At 48.6% G+C, this 14,443-nt stretch overlaps 1 pseudogene; it reads left to right on the top strand.

The window, feature by feature from the left end:
- Window positions 1-12,199: 12,199 nt before the first annotated feature.
- Window positions 12,200-13,262, top strand: LOC119352559 (annotated as a pseudogene).
- Window positions 13,263-14,443: the final 1,181 nt, after the last annotated feature.

Below are 14,443 nucleotides of genomic sequence, written 5' to 3' on the forward strand. Positions count from 1 at the left end.
GAGCCACAACTGAGGTGGCGACCCTCAAGCAGGCGCTGTCCGAGGCCAAGAAGAAAGCGGACACGGAGCGTACCGAGTGGGAGAAATGTGAGGCACATGTCGGCGAGGTGCAGCAAGAGCTTCAGGCTCTCATGAAAAAATATGAGAGTTTTGAGCTCGACTCAAAGACGCGAGCGTCCGAGCTTGCTGCGGCCCTTAAAACTGCCAAATCTGCCAAGGCCAAAGCCCAAAAGGCACTCCAGGAATTGGATGCGGTGAAAAAGATAGCGGCGGGTAAGGCATTCTCTATGCAAAGCAGGCATATAAAAGTAAACTACTTGTTACTTACCCGAATTCGGAGCTCTCCAGGGGCATTCGCAGATTTTCCCCGCAGCGTATCTGATGCCGCCGCATTCTACCGAGCCGAGGAAGGAAGCTCGATGGAGAAGGTGTTCTGGTCTCAGTACGCTGAGGCCGGACACCCTGTGCCCTTGAGCGACCAGCTGAAGCAGCTGGTCGAGCTCCACAAGGCGGCCGAACAGGCCCTGAAGGGCTTAATAGTTCGGCTGTGGCCTAGAGAGGCCCTGCTTGGGAGCTACTTCGGACTGGTGCGGCGGCTGGTGAAGGCTTGTCCAAGGCTCGAGGTCATCAAGCGCTCCGTCTGCATCGAAGGTGCCCGTAGGGCCCTTGCCCGTGCAAAGGTGCACAGGGGTAAGCTGGACTGTGAGAAGATTGTGAGGGACGGGCCGCCGCCGGGGAAGGAGCATCGCAAGCCCGAGAACTATTACAAGGATGTTCTGGCCGGTGCCCGCCTTATGGCGGATGAATGCACCAAGGATGTAATTTTTGAATGAACTCGCTCGTGTTATCCTGTGCGCTGAAAACTTGTTCATATGCGCTAAGCAATGCTTGAATTTAAAATATTACTTTCTGTGCGGCCGTTTATCAAAAACTTGAGAGATGGCCAGTCGTCGGCTTCTGCCCCCATGCCACTAGTGCTGGGGTGTTCGGGATAAACTTGAGCGCTCTTTTTCCCATGATTGGGTCCGTCGAGAGAGGCGCTCAGCACAACGAACAAGGCAATCGGACTATAATGCTTGAACACTCTCACTTAGCCATAGAACTCTATAATTTTAAATTTCGGCGAAGCCCCTAGTATTCGGAAGACCGAGTTCGGGGCGCTATCCACGCCTTGGCTGGACAAAGCCGGTTCCTCGCTCGAAGCGGCATAAGTCTTTAAGGACTCGAAAAACCTCTCGAATAGCGACCGGTCTCTCGCCTCATCATGACAGTCAGTTTTAGCTTTCTCTACTGAGGTGCTCAGCCCAGCTAAACTGGGGCACGATCGCAGTAGTTCTCCTAGTGCTACCTTAGCCGATATAGCGGAACGTAAGGCACCAAAACATAGGAGCCGTGCAAACCCAACTATTGACCCAAATCATGATTCGGAGCCGATGCATATAGTGCTATAAGTTCGGGGTGCCGCACTTGTGAAAGTGTACGGACTTCTCACGCCATATTGATGGGTACTGAATCCCCTGGCGTATTTTTGCCGTACCACAGTGTACGGATGCAACATGTTATTGATAAACATACATATAAAAAGAGGATAATGCAAAAAATAGACAAAAAGCTATGCATTGTTTATAGAAAGGCTGCTATGAAAGCAGAACGATACAAATAGTGCGATAAGAAAAAGAAATTGGACTATTTGACATGTCCTGGCCAGGGGTAGGCCGCGGAATTGTATTAAAAAACAGGTATACTGCTCATAATAGAGACCACCTGGGAGTTCCATAATGCGGCGTGGCTTGTCTGCTTTCCTGGATCTTGCATCGTTTGTGCGGCAGTTGAATTGCCGAACGGGTCATCCGAAGTATGGAGTCCTGAGAGTAAGAGAAAAAAAAAGGAATCCGGTAGCCCCTGGTGCGGTTTAAGCCGTATTTCGGGCGTGCCGTGATAGTGCCCCTTCCCCTGTGCCCATGGTATTTCAAGAGCGTAGTTATGTACGCGAAGCACTGGTTTCGCTATATCGCGAGGGCTAGGGTTGGGGCTGCATTGCTACGCTAGCTCAGAACGTGCCACGCGGTCTTGTTGTAGGGTACTCCGGGCGCGCTTGACAGTGTCCGGCTTTTTGAAGGCCGAACTGGAGAACTGCCTAGAGAGGCTGCCTTGTACTTCTGCTGCGAGCGCTGCCATGTGCTCCTCCGTTCGGAGGGAGCGTTCAGTGTTCCCATTGACCGTGATTACTCCTCTAGGGCCTGGCATCTTGAGCTTGAGGTATGCATAGTGCGGTACCGCATTGAACTTTGCGAATGCGGTTCGCCCGAGCAGTGCGTGATAGCCACTACGGAACAGGACTATGTCGAAGATTAACTCCTTGCTTCGGAAGTTATCTAGAGATCCGAAGACCACTTCCAGTGTGACTGAGCCTATACAGTTGGCTTCTACACCTGGTATGACGCCTTTAAAGGTCGTCTTGGTGGGCTTGATCCTCGAGGGATCTATGCCCATTTTTCGCACTGTATCCGGGTAAAGCAGGTTCAGGCTGCTGCCGCCGTCCATGAGGACTCTTGTGAGATGAAATCCATCAATGATTGGGTCTAGAACCAATGCGGCGAAGCCGCCGTGACGGATGCTAGTGGGGTGGTCCCTTCGATCAAAGGTGATCGGGCAGGAGGACCATGGGTTGAACTTTGGGGCGACTGGCTCCATCGCATATACGTCCCGTAACGCACGCTTCCACTCCCTCTTGGGGGTGTGGGTTGCGTATATCATGTTCACCGTCCGCACTTGCGGGGGAAATCCCTTCTGTCCACCGTTGTTCGGCGGCCTGGGCTCCTCCTCGTTGTCGCTATACAGCCCTTTGTCTTTATTTTCGGCTCTTAACTTGCCTGCCTGCTTGAACACCCAACAATCCTTGTTGGTGTGATTGGCTGGCTTTTCGGGGGTGCCATGTATCTGGCACAAGAGGTCGAGTATTCGGTCCAAACTGGACGGGCCCTGAGTATTTCTTTTGAATGTCTTTTTCCGTTGACCGGATTTGTAGCCTCGGAATCCGGCATTAACTACCGTATCCTCATTGCTGTCGCTGTTAACGCGGCGCTTTTGTTTGTTCCGACGCGACCTGTCGCTTTTGTCCTTGGTATTCGAATTACCAGGGTTCTTGGCTAAATTGTTGCTACGAGCTAGCCAACTGTCTTCTCCCGCGCAAAAGCGGGTCATGAGTGTCATGAGGGCTGCCATAGATTTCGGCTTTTCCTATCCCAGGTGCCGGGCAAGCCACTCATCACGGATATTATGCTTGAAGGCCGCTAAGGCCTCTGTGTCCGGACAGTTGACTATCTGGTTTTTCTTTGTTAGGAACCGTGTCCAGAATTGCCTGGCCGATTCCTCTGGCTGCTGAATTATGTGGCTTAGGTCATCGGCGTCCGGTGGTCGCACATAAGTGCCCTGGAAATTGTCAAGGAATGCGGCTCCCAGGTCCTCCCAAGAACCGATTGAGTCTGCTGGCAAGCTGTTAAGCCAATGTCGGGCCGGTGCCTTAAGTTTGAGTGGGAGGTATTTGATGGCGTGTAGATCATCACCGCGGGCCATGTGGATATGAAGGAGATAATCCTCGATCCATACCGCAGGATCTGTTGTGACATCGTACGATTCAATGTTTACGGGTTTGAAGCCCTCAGGGATTTTATGATCCATTACTTCATCTATGAAGCATAGTGGGTGTGCGGCGCCTCTGTATTGGGCTATATCACGACGCAGCTCGAAGGAGCTTTGTCTGTTGAGTTCGGCCCGGCCGGATTTATTGCATCCGGAGTGACGATCACCGTCACGTGCCGTGGGGCGCCTGCGCGATCCGTAGATCGATCTTGTTTGCCTTGCCTTGTCCTCCAGTATGTCGCGCAAGTCGGGCACATTTTCCTGTGCCTTAGTATGCTTGGCGCGGCGTCGGGGCATGGCTTAAGTGGAGGGCCAAGAGGCCTCTTTGTTGCGGCCACGAGGTGGCCGGTCGGCCATGTCATGCACTGGTGATGTAGGTGCTTCCTCCTCTAGTCGGGGTAGCAGCCTGCGTTTTGGATAACTCTTGGAGGGGCGTTTGAGTTCATACTCTTCGGCCGCAAGGACTTCAGTCCATCTGTCAGCTAGCAAATCCTGATCAGCTCTAAGTTGTTGCTGCTTTTTCTTGAGGCTGCTTGCCGTGGCCATAAGCCTGCGTTTAAAACGCTCTTGTTCGGCGAGATCCTCTGGCACGATGAACTCGTCGTCGTCGAGGCTTGCCTCGTCTTCGGAGGGAGGCGTATAATTATCGTCCTCAACCTCTTGGTCCGCCGCCCTCTCGTGAGGGCTGGCTTCTCTGTCCTCCTGTGCTGAATCTTGCTGGAGGGGGTGTTCTTCGGCGCTATCCGGAGTAGTATTATCTCCCGTGCCGGAATCACCGTTTTTGCTTTGGCGGGATATAGAGCGGCGCCGCTGACGCCGGCGCTTGGGCTGTTTCTTAGAGGAATCGTCCCCCGCTGTTCCATCGCCATCTCCATCCTTTGGAGTGTCCACCATATATATGTCATATGACGAGGTGGCCTTCCAGCGCCCTACAGGTGCTGGTTCTTGTTCGTCTCCTGCATCGTCGTCCATGCCGTCGATGTCTTCGGAGTCGAAGTCAAGCATGTCGGTTAAGTCATCGACAGTGGCTACGAAGTGGGTGGTGGGTGGGTTTTGAATTTCTTCATCGTCCGTATCCCAACCTTGCTGACCGTAGTCCGGCTAGGGCTCTCCTGATAAAGAGAGAGACTTTAGAGAATTCAGGATGTCGCCGAAGGGCGAGTGCTGAAAGATGTCCGCGGCGGTGAACTCCATTATCGGCGCCCAATCGGATTCGATCGGCAGGGGCGCGGGGGGCTCGGAGTTCGGAGAGGAATCTGGCTCCTCGGAGTCATGGGCCATGCGGAGTGCGGTGCTGGAGTTCAGCTTGATCGCCTCTAAGATCACAGCCCCTGAGGCAGCGTCCAACCGCTGATCCTCGATTGGCGCAGTAGGCTCCAAATCAATGGTCGGAACCGATGCGTGTGTGGCCTCCAAGGCGCTGTTCGGCGGCAGAGCTATATCATGCCCATCGAGACAGTGCGGCGCGCTTGGCTGTGGCTCAAATCCGTCGAAGATCAAGTCCCCGCGGATGTCAGCCATGTAGTTTAGGCTTCCAAACCTGACCTGATGGCCAGGGGCGTAGCTTTCGATTTGCTCAAGGTGGCCAAGCGAATTGGCCCGCAGTGTGAAGCCGCCGAAGACGAAGATCTGTCCGGGGAGAAAAGTCTCACCCTGGACTGCATCGTTGTTGATGATCGAAGGAGCCATCGGGCCTAAAAGCGACGACACAGAGGAACTCTCGATGAAAGCACCAATGTCGGTGTCAAAACCGGTGGATCTCGGGTAGGGGGTCCCGAACTGTGTGTCTAGGCCGGATGGTAACAGGAGGCAAGGAACACGATGTTTTACCCAGGATCGGGCCCTCTTGATGGAGGTAAAACCCTACGTCCTGCTTGATTAATATTGATGATATGGGTAGTACAAGAGTAGATCTACCACGAGATCAAGGAGGCTAAACCCTAAAAGCTAGCCTATGGTATGATTGTTGTATGATGAAGTTGTCCTACGGACTAAAACCCTCTGGTTTATATAGACACCGGAGAGGGTTAGGGTTACACAATGTCGGTTACAATGGTAGGAGATCTTGAATATCCGCATCGCCAAGCTTGCCTTCCACGCCAAGGAAAGTCCCATCCGGACACGGGACAAAGTCTTCAATCTTGTATCTTCATAGTCCTGGAGTCCGGCTGAAGGTATTGTCTGGCTACCCGAACAATACCTAATCCAGGACTCCCTCAGCGGGCAACGGCGTTGTAGCTGGCGTGGTGTGCTTTTGGTTTCGTGCAGGTCAGGCGACGTGTTCTTCACGAGTGGCCGTGAAGCCGGCTCCTGTCCTAGCTCTCGGGTGAGCATCTCTCTTGCTGACGATGCGGCGTCCTCGGGCCAGGACGAGAGGGTAGGGGCCCTCTTCGGCAGCTGAGGAGGTAGGAGCTGTCCTTTTTCCGCCCGATGTTACAGACACAATCTTGGTCCTGCCCTTAGCAGTCGGTTGATCCTTGGCTATCTACTCTGTTTGGTTGTCCTGGCCCTTAGTGTAGTGGGCAGCGACATTAGCAAGCTGCGCTCCTTTTCCTATTTTTGTGCTTGTTAGTTTGTGTTGCGTTGTAAGCTGCTCCATCAGTCGCTTGTATCTTTTTTCTTCTTTGTTTGCCTTGTTGGTTCTCTGTATTGCCTGGCCAGTTGATGGCTTTGTTAATTCAAAGCCGGGCTTTTTTTGAGCCTTCATTCTAAAAAGAAAGAGGAGTTGCCAGGAGGAGGAGGAGGCTGAAGATGACGAACAGAGGAAGAAGGTCAAGGTAAATGACGGCGACCCTGATTGATATGGTCTCAGGAGTGGTGCAACGATCGATTAAAACAAATTTGAAATAGTCGGAACTCAACATCATGTACTCTGTTAATTACTTCTTTTGAAACGGAACACTCGACTCCATAACTCACATAGGTCCAACCAAGATGCTGGCCATACGAACACTTACATCATCTGGCATGTCCTCTAGCCAGAACTCCTGATCAACTTGGTAACGGGCACCGTAGGCAGCTAACTCATGAGCTAATTTATTACATGTCCACGGGGCGTAGCTAAAAGAAACATGGCTGAAGTTCAGTGGCGCGAAATCACGGATTTCTTGGAACAGGATACCTTCACTTGCCCAGTCTGAACCAGTGCATTGGAGCGCTTTCACCAACTGCTGGCAATCGAGTTCGACCTCCACATTCATCATACCCCAACTCGCTGCTGCCCTGAGTGCCATATCGCAACCTTCAGCCTCAGTTCGCATTGCTGACGCCATATGGTGCAGATAACCTGCCCTTGACCCCCGGACATCACCTGTCTGATCCCGGATAGCAAATCCCCAGCCGCCCGTTCCCTTTTCGGCAGAGTAAGCCCCATCACAGTTAATTTTCATTCGGTCTCCCTCGGGCTTCCTCCATTCGTTTTGCATCTGTTGTCGGGGCTCAGTACAAGGTGGGTGACACAAGGCCAGTGAATCAATAGCCCAGTGATTGATCTCAGCTGTTAGACTATCCACCGGTCCAGTTTTCTCCCCCGCGTTAAGTTTATTCCTCCATGTCCACCACCTCCACAGCAAACATATTACGCGCACCTTTGTGTCCTCAGGCAACTGCAGAATTTCATGGATTAGCTCATGTGCGTCCTTGCATTCACATAGTCTTTCCCGCACAGGATCAAGTAGCAAAGAGCGCCACACTTTTTTCACAAGTTTGCATTTCAAAAACAGATGCGCCCCATCTTCATCCAGTCTCTTGCAGCACACACACAAGGTATCGCACTCAATCCCCCTCCTTCATGCTGAGCTTCACGGGTAGACTGTTGTGGGTGAGGCGCCAGAAGAAATGTTGTATCTTTGGTTGGCATGGCAGGCTCCATATCTCCTTCCATTCCCATCTGTTCGGTTGGGGGTTTGAGCAGTTTGGTAGACCCGCGTCCCTGGCCATGACATACAACATATAGGCTGACTTGACTGAGAAAATCCCCTTGCTATCATGGTACCATGCCCAAAAATCCTCATGGCCATCTCGTACAGGAGTAGCAAGTATGATTCTAGCTTCTTCCTCCTTAAAGATGTCCTTGACAAGCCTTTCATCCCAGCTCTGAGTGTTCGGATCCACCAGCTCACATACTCTAGTAAGTAAGCATCCTCCTCTCGGTGTAGTTGGAGTCCTAATTCCATCTCGGGAAAGCCATGGGTCCGTCCGGATCTTGATAGATGTGCCGTCCCCAACTCTATAAACCAACCCCTCTTTTAGGAGTGCCACTCCCTTCGAGATACTGTGCCAAGTATAGGATATCCCAGCATGTGGTTCAGCATTCAAAATGGATGTGCGTGGGAAGTATCTGGCTTTCAAAACCCGGGCACATAACGAATCTGGTACCGTCAGCATTCACCATGCTTGCCTAGCGAGCATTGCGATGTTAAACCCGTATATGTCCCTGAACCCCATCCCACCATCCTTTTTAGCCTTTGTCAACAACTCCCAGCTCAACCAATGCATAGTGTTCTCTTTCTCCTTCTTCGCCCACCAGAACCGATATATCATCATGCTAATCTCTTCACAGAGCGTCTTGGTAAGGTCAAAGCAAGACATAGCAAACGTTGGGATCGCCTATGCGCAAGCTTTGATGAGTACATCCTTCCCCATCTTTGACAATAATCTTTCCTGCCAGCCCTGAATTTTCTGCCAAATCCTCTCTTTCAAGTATTCAGAAACTTGCTCTCTTGCTTGGGCAACATAAGCATGAAGACCCATGTATCTTTCTGTTATTGCTTCAGCCCGAATATGCAAAGCATTCAGAACTTCATTCTTTTGTAGCTGCCTTGTGTTCTTACGAAACATCACCGACGACTTATCATAGTTCACAACTTGTCCCGAGCACACCTAATATAGCTGTAGCATGTTTTGCAGCGACGTAGCACTCTCTCGCGAAGCTTTAATGAGTACTAGGGAGTCATTTGCAAAAAGTAAATGGTTGAACCTCGGGGCTACATTGCAAATCTGAATGCCTCTTATTGATCCATCAACCTCGGCTGCATTCAACAAGGAGGAGAACCCTTCAGCACATAAAAGGAAGAGATAGGGGGAGAGGGGGTCGCCCTATCTCAGTCCTCTCTGTGGTATGATTGTATCTGTGCATTCACCATTAACCTTAATTTTGTAGGAGACAGACTTCACACATAACATGATTCTGTCAATCCACTTTTCCTTGAAACCCAATTTATACATCATTTTCTCTAAAAACACCCACTCAACCCGATCATACGCTTTGCTCATGTCAAGCTTTACCGCCGCATAGCCATCCTTCCCCTTCCTTTTATTCTGCATATAGTGGGTACACTCATAAGCTAGTGTGTTGGGTGAGCTCAAGACTCTTCTTGATAAGGAGAAAGAAGGGCGTGAAGAGGTGTTGGGTGAGTTGCCACAGGTGTCGAGTCCGAAGAGGAGTTGCCAGGAGGAGGAGGAGGCTGAAGATGCTGAACAGAGGAAGAAGCTCAAGGTAAATGACGGTGACGCTGATTGATATAGTCTCAAGAGTGGTGCAACAATCGATTAAAACAAATTTGAAACAGTCGGAGGAACTCAACATCATGTACTCTATTAATTACTTTTTTAGCTATGCTTGCTTGCATTGTAACCAAAACTTTTCTCCTCCAATTCAGCATTTGGCACACCTAAAATAGCTTCAGTGCTTGTAGTCCTCGCTAGGTGGTCTACGGATCTGGTTGTAATTTCTATTATTTCTGGTATTCATTGTACTGCAACTAGTAGAAAAGGGGGCAACGGTTCAGGCCGGGTCAGCCCATTAGTCCCGGTTCAGTCTAGAACCGGGACCCATGGGGGCATTGGACCCAGTTCGTGAGCCCAGGGGGCCGGCCGGGCCACGTGAGCCATTGGTCCCGGTTCGTCTGGACCTTTTGGTCCCAGTTGGTGGGACGAATCGGGACCAATGGCCTCGCTCCTGGCCCACCATCATTGGTCCCGGTTGGTGGCTTGAACCGGGACCAAAGGCCAGTTCCATTTGAGGAGTTCTTTCAGTTTTTCAATCAATTGTCCATCGATAAAGCAACGGTCACCTGCTACTGTGTGTAAGTAGTACTACTTCTGTCATAAAGTCTCTCTATATAGCTCAGCTCTTTCATTGCATGTATTTATAATTATCCTCACTATATTATGCAGATTGAAGATAGCCGAATTGAAGAAAAGACAAATCGGTGATATTGGGTCATTAACACAAATCTCATAGATGCAACTCAGGTTAAATTTCATGCCACAGATACCGATGCCAACTTGCTACGATCGAAGGTAATAAATGAAAACAAAGATATAATACTCTTTCCTTACAACTTCAAGTGAGTGTTACTGTCTTGTGCATATTCGGTTTCCCTTATATATTAGTCAAGGTTATAGTAATGTAATTGATGAGTTATGCATGCGTGTGCAGTTTTCACTATATTCTCCTAGAGATTAAGATTGAGTAGGGACTAGTAACCGTCTTAGACTCAAGACGAAAAGATCCCCAGGACTATGCGGACATGACTCAAATGCTCGAGAAGTAAGTTAAATCGATCATTATCTACCATATCAGCAACTTTGTTCATTTCCTGATATATCAAGTAATTGTTTTCTTTGTCTGGTAGGGTTTGGAAAAAATTCACCAAAAAAGCTCCGGGACTCTTGAAAATGCTGCAATTTAGACACCCGAAAGTAAGTACTATAGTAGCATGTTCTGCGCATCTCCTATTGATTCAAGCGCTAGTTTCATCAATACCATTTGGCATTCTTGCTTATCAGTTTGATTGACCTCTATTTCTTGTAAAGTGGTTGTGACAGGAACAAGGGAATGATTTCTGTGGATACTACGTTTGCGAGTCCATCCGCCACACGACCTGTGAGCGGGGCTACTCTGGCGAACAATATGAAGTGCGTAAATAACAACATTTACAATTTTATTTTATTACCATCATTTATGTTGAGTTTCATTCATTCATATATATATATGTATTGACCCCCTTCTTCAAATTAGATGTTTCGGAAGCGGGATGAACTCCTAGCACCAGCTCACATGCGAGCAATTAAAGAGGAATTGACGGCATTCTTTCTTGACCACGTGATCGCTGAAGACGGAGAATACTATGTGGACCATGCGTCCGTATGTTAGGAGATTTTATTTGTAAGAGATAATTATTGTATATATGTAGCCGGTAGTGTCGGATAGATATACGAGAACTTGTTGTTCGACCAATCTCTCGGAGAAGGAGAGGTGGTCGATACCACTTCTCTCTGTATGCATATATGTTCATGATGATCTTCTGTTTTCTTCATTTGCTTACTAGCTAGCTAGCGTGTCTAGTCCTCTCTATATGTATGTATAGTACGTAGCGTCGACCAAGTACGGACATAAAAAAGGACATTTCTCTCTATTAATTAGAGCTAGCTAACTGCCACAGAAATGTTGACGCGTGGATACCTATTGGTCCCGGTTGGTGCCACCAACCGGGAGCAAAGGCCCTCCTGCCTGAGCTCCGCGCACAGGCCACGTGGAGACCCATCTGTCTCGGTTCTGGATTGAACCGGGACTAAAGGAACCAAAAGGCCTTTACGAACCGGGACAATAGGCCCTTTTTCTACTACTGTGCCATGTTTGAATATGAATAGATCAGAAATTTTCTTGCAAAAAAAGCACCATTTTACATGTCCTAAGTGTTTAATAAGAGTTTCTTTGATTTGGAATGGGCACGAATTTATAATTGGTATAATTAGCGGGGCTCCATTTCAGTGAAGCCGAAACACACATACATCCCAGCAGTTTGGAAACTGTCCGGATTTTAAGGAGCTCATTCGGGACTATTGATTCTCCTGATCGAAATCACAACAACCAAGTCGATCGATCTCGCGTCTTTTTGCTAAAACATGTGAGAGAAATAGAGGGGAGGGAATTGACGTAATTCGGTGCGTGTTGTATTGAGCCTCTCAAACGATTCATATAGAGTACTACAAGGTTTGGAGGGCAAGAAACCTCTTCTAGAATAAGGCGGAAGATGACTACGAATCATATGTTACCGAATACAAAGATATGCCCATAATACTCTAACAAAACAGACCCAAACAAACCGGGAATCGCAGTAGCTAGCAGGCAGATGTGATCAAACTGACACCCATATGGATTTGCCGGCGGCTGTCCCGCCTCGTGTGCCAAAGACGGAGGCCAAGAGTAATTGCAAAATGTATAAATAAAGGAAAAACATAATAAAAAGGAAAGAACAAAAGGGAGAAAAAATGGAAAGAAAGAAAAAAAAGGCCCAGGACGCGCGAGGATTTGATACCCAGCAGACAAGCGAATCCAGGCCCATCCTCCACTCCAAAGAAAAAGGAAGCTGAATCGGCTTCATCTCCTCTTCACCACTGCCGCCGCCATCTCCCCTCTTCACCACGTCCTTTGCTCTCCCCTCTTCGTCCCCCCTGAGAAGTAACGTCCTTTTCTTCCAAACCATTAGATCGATTAATGCCAATCTAGGGCACGCCGTCGCCGTCGCCGTCGATTCCTCGTAGTCGCGCCATGGAGCAATCTAAGTCGATGTCGATGTGCACTCCGGAGACGCGGCAAGTCACCCACGTGTTCGACATCTACGGTTACAGCAAACACAGGGGCATGGGCAACGAGAAGTTCATCAGGTCCGGTACTTTCTCCGCCGGCGGCTACGACTGGTCCATCCACTTCTACCCAGATGGGTTCAGCAAAGAGGTGCTCGACAAGGATTTCATCACGGTTTATCTCGAGCTCATGAGCACGGGCGTCAAGGTGCGGGTGTCCTGCGACCTGAGGTTACTCATCAGCGCACCGGGCAGCCGTCTTCGGTGCACAAGACAGAGCTGAGGACGTTCAACCCAGCTGACGGCACTAGGTTTTTTCCCCGGACCAATGAATTCAAAAAGAAAAAGATGTTGAGTCCGCTTTCCTTTTGAACGACCGCCTCACGATCGAGTGCATTGTCACTGTCATCAATGAGCTGCGCGTGACTGAATCCAAACCGTTCCCCAAAATCGAGGTGCCAGTGCCACCCTCCGATATCACCGAGCATCTCGGCAAGCTTTTGGAAGACGACGAGGGATACGATGTCACTTTCTGTGTTCGAAGAAAGGCCATAGGAGCTCACAGGTCCATACTCGCCGCCAGGTCACCTGTCTTCAAAGCGGAGCTCTTTGGGTCGATGAAGGAGGCGAGGACGCTGCAACGCGTTACCATCAAAGACATGCAACCTGATGTTTTCAGTGCCCTTCTCCATTTCATATATACCGATACTTTGCCTGAAGGTGATACGAATACTGAGATGATCCGGCATTTACTGGTGGCTGCAGACAGATATGCCATGGAGAGGCTCAAGCTGGTTTTCAAAAGTATCCTTTGCCAGAATCTGAACGTCGACACCATGGTAACCACATGGGCTTTGGCTGACCAGCATAGCTGCGACAAGCTTAAGGATGCTTGCCTTGAGTACATCGCTTGTTCAAATGCCATGGATGCTGTGGTGGAAACCCAAGGCTATAAGAATCTCAAAGTGACTGACCCATCTCTCATAGTGGATCTGTTGGAGAGTACAAAAAAATTTCCCAATGCATGAGTTGCTCATCATCATCATCATCATCATCATCATCATCATCATCATCATCATCATATATAGGTTGAGTTTCTACATCGGTACTGGATTGTTTTCTCTGACCTATATACGTGTCGGTTTCTGTTAAATCACATGCTAACATTATTAACGGGATAGTCAGCTCATATGAGATGTATCTAGCTAGAATGGTTAGGTTGATTCTCAAGTTTTATGAATGATGCGCTAGTTTTAGTAGATCAGCCCATCCAAAACTGAACCTGTAAATGATTAGTTTAGTCTTGAAGTTTTATTTATCAGGTTGCAGCTGATTTTAGCCATCGATCGGATGAGCGCTTCTTTTTTTGCAAGTTTGAGATTCTCACTGCATCAAAATTAGTGTTAATCTTCAGCAAAACTTGTTTTCCTTCTGTGCACTCTTTATTGAGCATTTGGTCTACATCTGCATGTAATGCCATGAGGCCTCATCTATCAGAATGGAACAGTGTCAAGCACAAGTGCACAACAATCTCGTGCTACTCTTTGAGTGCAACACAATTAGTAGGATTAACATCTACACTGTCATAGTGCTCGTTGTGTGGCCTTGACAAGGAAATTCCAACATACATATTTATGATGAAATATTTACATTACGATGAAATATTTGGAGGCCTGTTTGTTATGAGTGTGTCGTTGAACAAAACAGTTGCTTCTCGACAATTTTACATGTTTGAAAAAGCTAGTCAGAGGTCTAACTTAATGAACTGGAGATGGCATTTGTGCAATGAATCCTTTTCTTGGTCATCTACCCAAGCATCACTGTTGTCTGCGTTTGTAGGTTTCGTCCTGTTCATAGACAGTCTATGATTGAAACCTGAGAGCGAGAGGTCAGTGATATTTGCTTGCCTACACTGTGAATGTAACTTGTTGCATAAATGAAAGTAGGCAAATATGTTTGCCCTGGTCATACATAACAGGTACAATCTACAAATAATAGTTCTTTACTTTTGACCTCGCAATTATTTGATTCCCCCATGCACACATACAAACACAGTTCATACTCACTTTGGAACATAAATTAAACCTGTTGCACCCACACGATAAAGGCAAATTACTACATTTAAACTAGGGGCTAACCAGCGGTCGTCTCTCGTAACTAACCATCACTTGATCTGCCCTCCCTCCCCTTCCCATGTCACTCCCACGAG

This window comes from Triticum dicoccoides, chromosome 2A, assembly GCF_002162155.2.
Source record: "Triticum dicoccoides isolate Atlit2015 ecotype Zavitan chromosome 2A, WEW_v2.0, whole genome shotgun sequence".
NCBI lineage: Eukaryota > Viridiplantae > Streptophyta > Magnoliopsida > Poales > Poaceae > Triticum > Triticum dicoccoides.